This window comes from Psammomys obesus, unplaced genomic scaffold (genome assembly GCF_907164565.1).
Source record: "Psammomys obesus unplaced genomic scaffold, mPsaObe1.curated_primary_1811, whole genome shotgun sequence".
In the NCBI taxonomy this organism is placed as follows: Eukaryota; Metazoa; Chordata; class Mammalia; order Rodentia; family Muridae; genus Psammomys; species Psammomys obesus.
Genome location: NW_026596085.1, coordinates 3340748 through 3350000, shown reverse-complemented (window position 1 = coordinate 3350000; position 9253 = coordinate 3340748). Strand labels below are relative to the sequence as shown.

The window sequence follows — 9253 nt, the reverse complement described above, 5'->3', positions numbered from 1 at the left end:
TCCCTCACCCCCAGGACACCCAGCAGATGCTCTGTCTGCACTGTAGCTATTCTTTAGATTGCAGTGCCTAGAGAAGAAACAAAGACAGAAGAAGGGAGGGTGTGTGTGTGTGGCAGCCAGGGCCAGGAAGGGTATGACAGTTAATACTCATTATCCATTTGACAGGATTTAGAGTAGGAGAATGTCTGGGCACCCCTGAGGTGTTTTTAGAGATAAGACGCACCCTGGATGATGGCTTGCACCATCCCCACAGGCCAGAGTCTCTTCATGAATGAAACGGTTGCTGAGCACCCCCATTCGTCCTTCTCAGTGTGGCCAGCTGCCTAGCGTTCCTGTCGCCACCGCTGTGCCCTCTCCTTGATGGTACCTTCAAACTGTATAAGCCCTTCCTCAAGTTGCTTTTGTTCGTCATGGCTCAATTCCTTAATTGAGGTCAATACACAGGAAGCACCAGAAGAAAAGCTATTCACATGGGCAACAATGAGTGTCTGAAACCTCCCAGGCCCGTCCTGCCCTCATCCTCTCTGTCCTGGGACCCTACAGTGTTGGTTTTTGTGCTCACCTAATCACCAGTGGCCCGAGCCACCGAGAGGATTAGATGTCCTTTCTGAGAGGGCAGTCAGGGTCCTGGTCTCCTGCCTGTGCAGTCGGTCTTCTCAGGATTCTAGCCTGTGCATTGACTGCTCATTGGATGTTCCATTGAGGCTGAGGCCTGGAGGGTCAGGGGATGGGGAGGGATGTCTGAAGAAGACATCCATCATGTCATGTCCTGTTGCAGCATCCGTCCTCCCCAGATGTCACTACATGCCTGGTACACGTCTTAGACATAAATAGTAATTATAGTTAGCATGCACTCTAGCCCCTATTCTTAACACTTCATATACACTCCTTAATTGTCGCAACGACCCTGTGAAATGGCATTATCTTTATCCTGTTTTTCAGATGGGGAAGCTGAGGCTCCAAGATGTTAAATAATTCATCCAGTATCTCCCAACACATGAGTAGTAGAGCAATGAGTGACTCTACCCAAAGGGTCACTGACTCACTCTGTGCTCTACCGTTCTGCAGCCCCACCTTAAAAACATCGGGACAGCTCCTACAAAGAGGAGAAGCCTACATCAGGAGCTATATCACCAGCCCTGGGTATTTGGTTCTGGCAGTCAGAGAGGAACAGGTGATATGAGAGGCACCTCAAATCCACCTGACATAGGCAGCTTCAGTGAGCTTCTGCCAGAACACAGGCCCCTAGAGCCCTCTATTCTCTTCAGGTAAATGGTTGCCCTCCTGGGGACAGAGCAGGGATGTAGGACAGGTGAGGAGGGTTTCAGAGAATACGGCTTTGACTCTGGACTGTGTTTCTTCCACGTAGGCCTCTTGGCTGACTCTGCACACCCTGAGCCCTTGGCTTCCTGGATTTCTACTGGAGCCTTAAAACTCCACGTGTCCAAACCTCCTTTCCTGCCCCAGGGGGCTCCTCCTCCTGCTTTGCCTCTCTCTGCTCCTGGAGCCCTGCCATTGTCTAAGCAAGAAGCCTGCAAGGTAGCTAGTTCCCTTTTCCCACAGCTGGTCTGGCACCCAGCACACTCGCCACAACCCAGTGGTGGTCTCATAGCACTCACCATGGGCAGCCTACTCACCTTACTGTCAGCCAGCTCATAAGTACCATTTTCTTTTCCTCGAGGCTTATATTTTGCAAGTGGGGGAACTGGAGCACAGAGAGATGAAAGTCACCTGCCCAAGGTCACACTGACAGCACATGGGAGAGCCATCCATGGACATGTAATGACAGTCCATGTTCCTATCTTCACGGATGGGAACTCCTCAGCCACCTCTCCCATCCCTGATTGCTACCTCTGCCTCCCTTCATGCCCCAGTGTAGTCCCTCAGCATCTTTACCAGGAACTGTGCTGTAAAACTGAGCAGCAGATGCCACTCTCCAGCTCTGGGAAGGGGCTGGTAAGGTAGCTCGATTGATAGAGTGCTTGTCCCGCAGGCACAGAGCTCTGGACTCCATCCGCAGTACCAGAGTAAATGAGCTGTAGTACAGGCCTACAGTCCCAGCACTGGGGACGTGGAGACAAGGCCATGAAAGATCCAAAGTTGTCTTCAGCTGTGTAGCAAGTTCAAGGCCAGCCTGGGCTACCAGACACCCTGCTTCAAAGAGAGAGGGGGGGGGGGGGGGAGGGAGGGAGGGAGAAAGAGAGAGAGAGCGAGAGCGAGGCTTTGGGAACATAAAGTGCAGCGGGGCTATCTTTTCATCGCCCTCACAGGCTAATCTGATTGTTCTCCCTCTCCAGCAAAGCACATGGCGTAAATAGATGCCCCGTGATTACAGACAGAGACGCAGTCAAGGGGAACTCTGGAAAGCAGATGATGCCACCGCCGGCCTCCATTCTGCAGCTGTGGGGCAGTGGGAAGGGCTGGTTCTGTCAGTTTGCTTTCAAGGTGTTCCCTTCATCAGTTCTTCCTTACTCCCTCCTTTCTTAGCCTGTGCTGCAGACGTCACTCACAAGGGTTAGCCATTGTGAGGTTGGCCATTGAGGTTGAAAGAAGTTGTTAACTTTTGGCCTTCAGTGGGACTGCGGGAAAGAGGCAGCTTGGAGACTGGCCCTAAATAACATGCTACAGAAGTTAAGGCTTGATGCCAGCTCTCTCCCGGGGTCCCTGGACATCTACCTTGGCTATGGCTAAGCAACCGTGGGGAAAGATTAAAGCAAGAGCCCAGTCCCCCCTCCTCCTTCTCCCCTTATCTGGAGTTTGCCTCCTGGCTCTGTGAAGTCCTCTAACTTTTTTCCTGGGCTCCTTCTCCCAGGAGTGGTTCCAGTTCATTTACTCATCTCCTCTCCTGCCCATTCCTGGGGTGGGGGCAGAGGCAGGGAGCTGGAATGTTGGTGGGCACTGAGCCAAGCCTTCCAAGGACTAACAGGTCAGAGCCAGCCACTCACGGGCCACTTTGGACAAAGATATGAGCAGAAGAGAGCTGGTTCCTGCCTCCTCTAGGGTGGGGAAATGGGTGAGCAGAATTTACAGGCAGGTCTGGGGACCAGCAGGGAATTGGCTGGAGTGTGAGTACAGACATGCTTCTGGCAGGTTCTCTCAAGATCCTGGTGGGTGACTGAAAAGACCTGAGGACAGAGTTGGTGGGAGAAGGGAGGTACACAGAAGACTGAGTCTGAGTCTGGAGATGCCCTGGAGTGAAGAGCAGCTCAGCGACTCAGAAGACTTCATGTTACAGGAATATGCAGAAGGTGGCCACTGCTTCCTACTTCCTGTTTCTGCTGCTCAAGGAGGAGGGGAGAGGGAGAAAGGGACACACACACAAGCACACACACGTGAGAGTGTGTGAGTGAGCGAGCAAGAAAGAGAGAGAGAAGTGTCCTGAAGACATTGTATTTGATGTTGACCCATGCTCAGAAATGGCTACTCCAGTTGTACACACTTTCCCTTAGGCTCTCTTTCCCCCTCCCTCCACTACCTTGTACCTCCCTCAGCTAATCCTGCTCCCACTCCCACCACAGCTGGCCACCTGCTGACCAACCCCTCCTCCCAGGGTCCCTCTGCCAGTGTCTCCAGACTTCCTCAACCAGTGACTCAAGTGTTCCCATCCTCACATATGCTCAGCGTTTGACCTCTGTCCAGCCCTCCCTGGCCCCCTGGTTTTGGAAACTGTCAAGTGGGTGACTTCAGGAGCCCAGGACAGAAGTCCTGTCAGATAGGACTCTTGAGGTATCCATGAGGTACCCAGGCCTGCCTGCTGGGTTAATCCAGTTGTCTCCAGAGTATTGGCTGGGGTTGGAAGAGGAGGGAAAGGGGAATGGTGGCAACCTGGCATTCAGGCCAGGAATAGATCTCTTTCCAGCCTCAGATCTGTCCCAATCCTGCCCCCAGTCCCCCTCAGGAAACGCCAGAGAGGAAGTTGCACAGTCCAAGACTTCCTGGCACCAGATCCCCTGCCTGTTTCCTCCCTTCAGAGAGGCCCTGGTCGGAGACCAGGGGAGGTGCAAAGATGGACGTCAGGGAAGCAAGCAGACAGCCAAAGGAAAGTCTATAGTTTCAACTGCGAGACCTCCACGGGTGGCTCTGCCTGGGCATGAAGGGCAGCCTCAGCTATTCAGCCTTCTAACCTTGGGACTGCAGGGAGTGCTCAGTTTCCTCCTCCTCTTCCTCAGGGTTTTTGACCTTCAGGGGAAGGGGCGGGTCATCCATAAGCTTCAAGCAGACATGCTGTGGGAGTGGCCAGAATTCTGGCACGATCTCCTTGACCGCCCAGACCCAGACTCTTCCAGCCTTCATGGACTCGTCCTAATAGGCCTGGGAGCCATTACAAAATACAGCCACTGCCCAGCTGCTTTACCCCAGAGCCCATATTCCCTGCCCCACGCCTGGTACTTGCCATACTGCACACTATCTCAAGAATCCCCTGGGAAGAGCATCAGTAGTCATTGCAGGAACTGGCATATGGGGTGGCCCCTCTAAACCTCTTGCCCACTCCGTTGGCTCTCCTTCATTCAGGCTGTGTTTCTCCCATGCTCAAAGAAGCTTGCAGGGAGGGGGGTTTGCCCTGAGGTGAGAGGGCCCAATGAGGTACCCCTTTCCATATTCTACTATTCTTTTCCTGGCTCCCCCGCGGGTCTCGTTTTCAGTGCCTTTTTCCACCCAGTTCATGGCCCAACCCTGCTTCTACCGCTTCCCCTCATTGCTGGCGTGTCCCTTCCTCCTCCAGAAGGGGTCATCAGGTATGGCGACCCAGACCTCCCACAGGTCCCGTTTTTGGGTACCTGCTCTGGAAGAAGCAAGAGTCTGACAGATGTCTCGTCCTTTTCTCAGCCTTTGGGCAGGGATCTGCCCACTCTGGAGGAAGCCTCCAGGGGAGTTACTCATGCACCGCACCCATCCCAAATTCCAGTCTCCGTGTGAGTCCTTCATCATTTCTTGTGCCAGGCTTTATTGGCTGCCCTACCTCCTCACAGCCTCAGCCTGGCTCTTCCTTTGCCCGCATCAGCCTCCTGGGACTCACCCAAGTGAATCAGCCCCATAGGCCCCAGGCTGCCATAGTCCACGCTGAGGTAAACACAGGATTTACCTGCACTCTGTTCCTTATGCCTAAGGGAAGGGGGAGGAGATATTGGGACTTGTCCTGTGGCTGGGGCCTCACACTGCACTTCCTGGGCTGTTACAGTGGTAATAACACCATCCCGTTTCCTCCGGTGCCCTTCAGCTGCTGTCAAAAGGCTGGTGACTTCTGCCTGGCATCTTTACACTCATCATTTGTCCTCTGAAAGAACCTCTAGGCCAGAGTTCCTCACCCTGCAGGTCTCGACCCCGTGAGAGTATCTAATGATCCTTTGGCAGGAGTCTTCTAAGAGCATCTGAAAGCACAGGTGTTTACGTTACGATTCATAACAGTAGCAGAATTGCAGTGACATAGCATCAGTAGAATTTTACGTGTCACCAAAACATGAGGGACTCTATTAAAGGGTGGCATGCAGCACCACGGAAGGTGAGAAACCACTGCTCGAGGCTCTGCATGCCGAGAAGTGGGGAGACTCCAAGCTCTTCTACTTCACAGCCCTAAGATCCTGTGCTGGGGCAGAGGGCCTGGGGGACATCATCCTGGAGCCAAGATAGCCTGAGTCTGGGACCTTCCGGAGACTCAGAGCTGGTGTGCTCAGTGACTGGGGCCTCCTCATCGCCAGACTCCTGCAGCCCCCCTTCTAGGCTCTCTGGCCTGGGAGGAAGGTGGAGCTATAGAAGCAGAGAGAGAAAACCAGGGTCCCCTCCCTTGAGTCGGGTACAGATGAGCTGCCATAATCAAGGGCTTCAGTTCTGAACTTCTCAGGGCTAGGGGAGGATAGGGTGAGGAGGTGAGGCCTGGGCAGAGGGATCTATGATCTCACATCTGATTTAAGAAGTCTACAGAGTTTTAGCGGACCTGCTTAGCTGCGTGTGAAGGTGCAAGGCTGCGGAAGGTCGCCCCCTAGAGCCTGGATGGATTAATTCTGTATGGAGAGCTAGCCTTTCTTCCCTGAATTCTTGCTGAGTTTCTACCTGGGAAACAGGAGGACTAACCGCTAGGTCTTGCTCTAGACCTGCGGTTCTGAACCTTCTTAATGCTGTGACCCTTTAATACAGTTCCTCATGCTGTTTCCCTGCAAGTTTCCTACCCATGTTGGGATTCCCTCAGAGCCCCATATTCCCTGCCCTGTGCCTGGCACTCACCATACCGCACACTATCCCAAGAGTCCTCTGGGGAGAACCTCAACCATAAAATTATTTTGGTTGCTACTTCATAACCGTAATTTTGCTACTGTTATGAATTGTAATGTAAATATCTGTGTTTTCCAATGGTCTTAGCCCCCCCCCCTTGTGAAAAGGTCATTTGACCCCTCCTCCCAAAAGGGTCACTACCCACAGGGTGAAAACTGCTGCTCTTGACTGAAGGGCTTCCTGGGATGTACGGCTTTCACTAGTAAAACAGGGAAAGTCAGCTTAGCAATTAAAGATGCTCGCTGCCATGCCTGATGACCAAAGTTCAATCCCTAGGACCCACGTGGTAGAGCACCAATTCTGTTCTCTGATCTCCACACTAAGGCCTTGGTTAGTGGCCACTGCTTTTGGATGTGATGGTTGGGCTGTGTAGAAAGAACTTGATAGAGTGAAAGTATTATGTAGGTATCCTATTTTAGACATAAAGGTCATAAGTAGCCTTTTTGAAGGAGGAACATTTGAGCTGATCCCAAAGATGGGAGGAGAAAAAGCACCAACCCATCATGGCCATATTAATTAAAGTAAGCAATTAATTAAAGCAAGCTTTTTTATTCACTTATGTGGGCTGTCTCCTCTTAAGGCAGAGTTCAAAGAGGTCAGCATTGGATGTGAGGATGACAAGGCTTTCATAGAACAGGGGTAGGAGGGTTTCCAAATGGGGGATTTGGTGGGCAGAATTTGTGAGGTTACAGGGTCAGAATCATAAACATAACAAGGTAGTCCCTCCTGAAACAAAAGCACAACAAAAGTTGCAAGGTGGACACAGCAAGGTAGTCATAACAACAGGTAGTCATAACAAGGTAGTGTAGGCTTTGATTTTTCAAAAAATCTCTACTTTATTTGTGGTTCCTTAAGCCTCTACCACCCTTCCAACCCCTCAACCCTAGGTAGAAGAGAAAAAGGTTAGTAGGGACAGGGGATGCAAACCCCTTCAGATGTAGTTTCGGGGATGGATGGTGATTCTACTCTTTGTCATCAGGATATACAGCAGTCCAGCAAACCAGCAGCAGTGGCGAATGCAGCAGCAATCCAGCAATAGCAAAAGCAGCAACAAGAACCACCAGCAGCAGCAGCAACAGCAGCAACCTCCTTTCAGTGTTCTCCAAACATTTCTCTCTAGGAGCATCTCAAATCAAAGCACTCTTTCTCTCTGGCCTCCTATTTATATCTTCTCAGAGTCAGCACCAGGATGTTTTTTTTCAGCTGGCAAAAAAACCAATGCCCCATGCATGAGGCAGTTTCTAAGCTGACAAGGATCATGTGCCTTCTCACAAAGCTGTGGATTCCTACAGCCCACACTTGGGATTACAACAAAAACATATTTATAAAACATAACCAAAACTTCCACTACAAGGGAGTCATAGGTTGTAGTAGGTGGCTCTTCCTCCCGAGCCCAGGCTCCTGGAATAAAGACTCATGAAACTCACTAAATATTATGCAAATACCTGGGCCATATAGCTAGGCTCTTCTCTGACTAGTTATAACTTAAAATAATTCACTTATTCTAATCTACATTCTGTCACGTGGCTGGTTACTGGAGCTCAGGTACCATGTGTCCATCCACCTCACATCTCCACAGTTGAATCTTCCTACACCTGGCTCTATCCCAGAATCCTTTCTGCCTGGTGAATGTCCCACCTCTTATTTCCTGCCTCAGCTATAGGCCATGAGATTCATTATTGACACGTGCTACATACATACAATACACAAGATATTCCTTCTACAATAGGCGGTCAGACAACCTTTCGAAACAAAGAGAGGTTTGCAAGATGGTTATAAACAACTTTTTGAAACAAAGAAATAATTGCCATTCCTGGGACAGACAGTACAGAACCATTTGTAATTAAAGTTATAGGTGGGGTATAGCCCAATCCTTGAGAAACAGAGGTTTAATCATAAGCAGGAATGAACCTAGTTTATATTTACTGTAAGATGGCTTTAGCCTGTGATGGAGGCAGGCTGGTTCTTCAGAACAATGGCAAACCAATCTTAGGAGCATTCAAAGAGCTTTCTGGACACACAGCACAAAGGCTCCAGGCTAGGAACAAATGACACATTTAAGAAACCTCAGTAAGAAAGTGGGGCTGGCAGGAGCTGGCAAAGTGTTAGTCAATTCACAAACAAGCTATGCAAAGATTGAAGCTGTGATTGCCATATTGAGCTGCTGGGCAGAAACAGAAGTTGAAGGAAATGAGCAAACTGGGGTCCGTTAGGAGGCTTCGGAAGGTGGTGATGACGGTGGCATAGAGATGCAGAGGACAGGGTAGATTCAATCGGATTTGCTGGATTTACTAGATTCAGCTAGACCACACGAGGGGGCGGGGGAGAAGGGAGCCTGGTGAGTAACACCTAGATTTAGTTGTGGGGCCTCAGGAAACTAGAATGTCCCTCAGGGAACATCAGAGGTTCCTCTGAGAGGAATCAGGGAGAGGAAGCCCTTATAAGATCAGTTAACTCAGTTGCCTGGAAGATAGCTCAGTGGGTGTAGCCCTAGCACTGTGGAGGAAGAAAAATGTCTGGAACGTGCCTTTCAGGGAGGGGGGAGGAAGGAATTTCTTAGGAGGCAGGATGTCTGCAAAAGGGAGTTACTAATATTAGTGCAAAAGTTCAAAAGTGACTTTAGAGACTAGTGGTCAAGACAAGTGTTCTTTAGATGGCCTCAAGTGGAACGATGGTAAGGCCGGTGTTAAAAGCAACCCCCAGATCTCAGGGGCGCAACCCAAAAGGATGCACCACACACTCATCATTAGGGTCCAGTGAAGACCTGGGGAGGCAGAGGGACTGGCTGCCTTTGCCCCATTCATTTATTCCTGACCTACAGGATCTTTCAACACACAGCACAATGATGTTATGCCTAGATCGTGAGACACCCCCAAGACACCATCAGGATTCGAGTCCATTGCAAAACACATGAAGATCTTTTTATTACAAGCTATAGCTTGGGCTCACACTCTCACCACCACAGCTGCTGAGAGTAGAGTGTCTC

At 50.6% G+C, this 9253-nt stretch overlaps 1 long non-coding RNA gene across 1 annotated transcript; it reads left to right on the top strand.

The window, feature by feature from the left end:
* Positions 1-1157: 1157 nt before the first annotated feature.
* LOC129691046 (uncharacterized) lies at positions 1158-2727 on the top strand. Its single transcript, XR_008722404.1, has 3 exons — positions 1158-1268; positions 1370-1539; positions 2298-2727. It is a non-coding gene; the product is annotated as an uncharacterized LOC129691046 (long non-coding RNA).
* The last annotated feature ends 6526 nt before the right edge of the window (positions 2728-9253 follow it).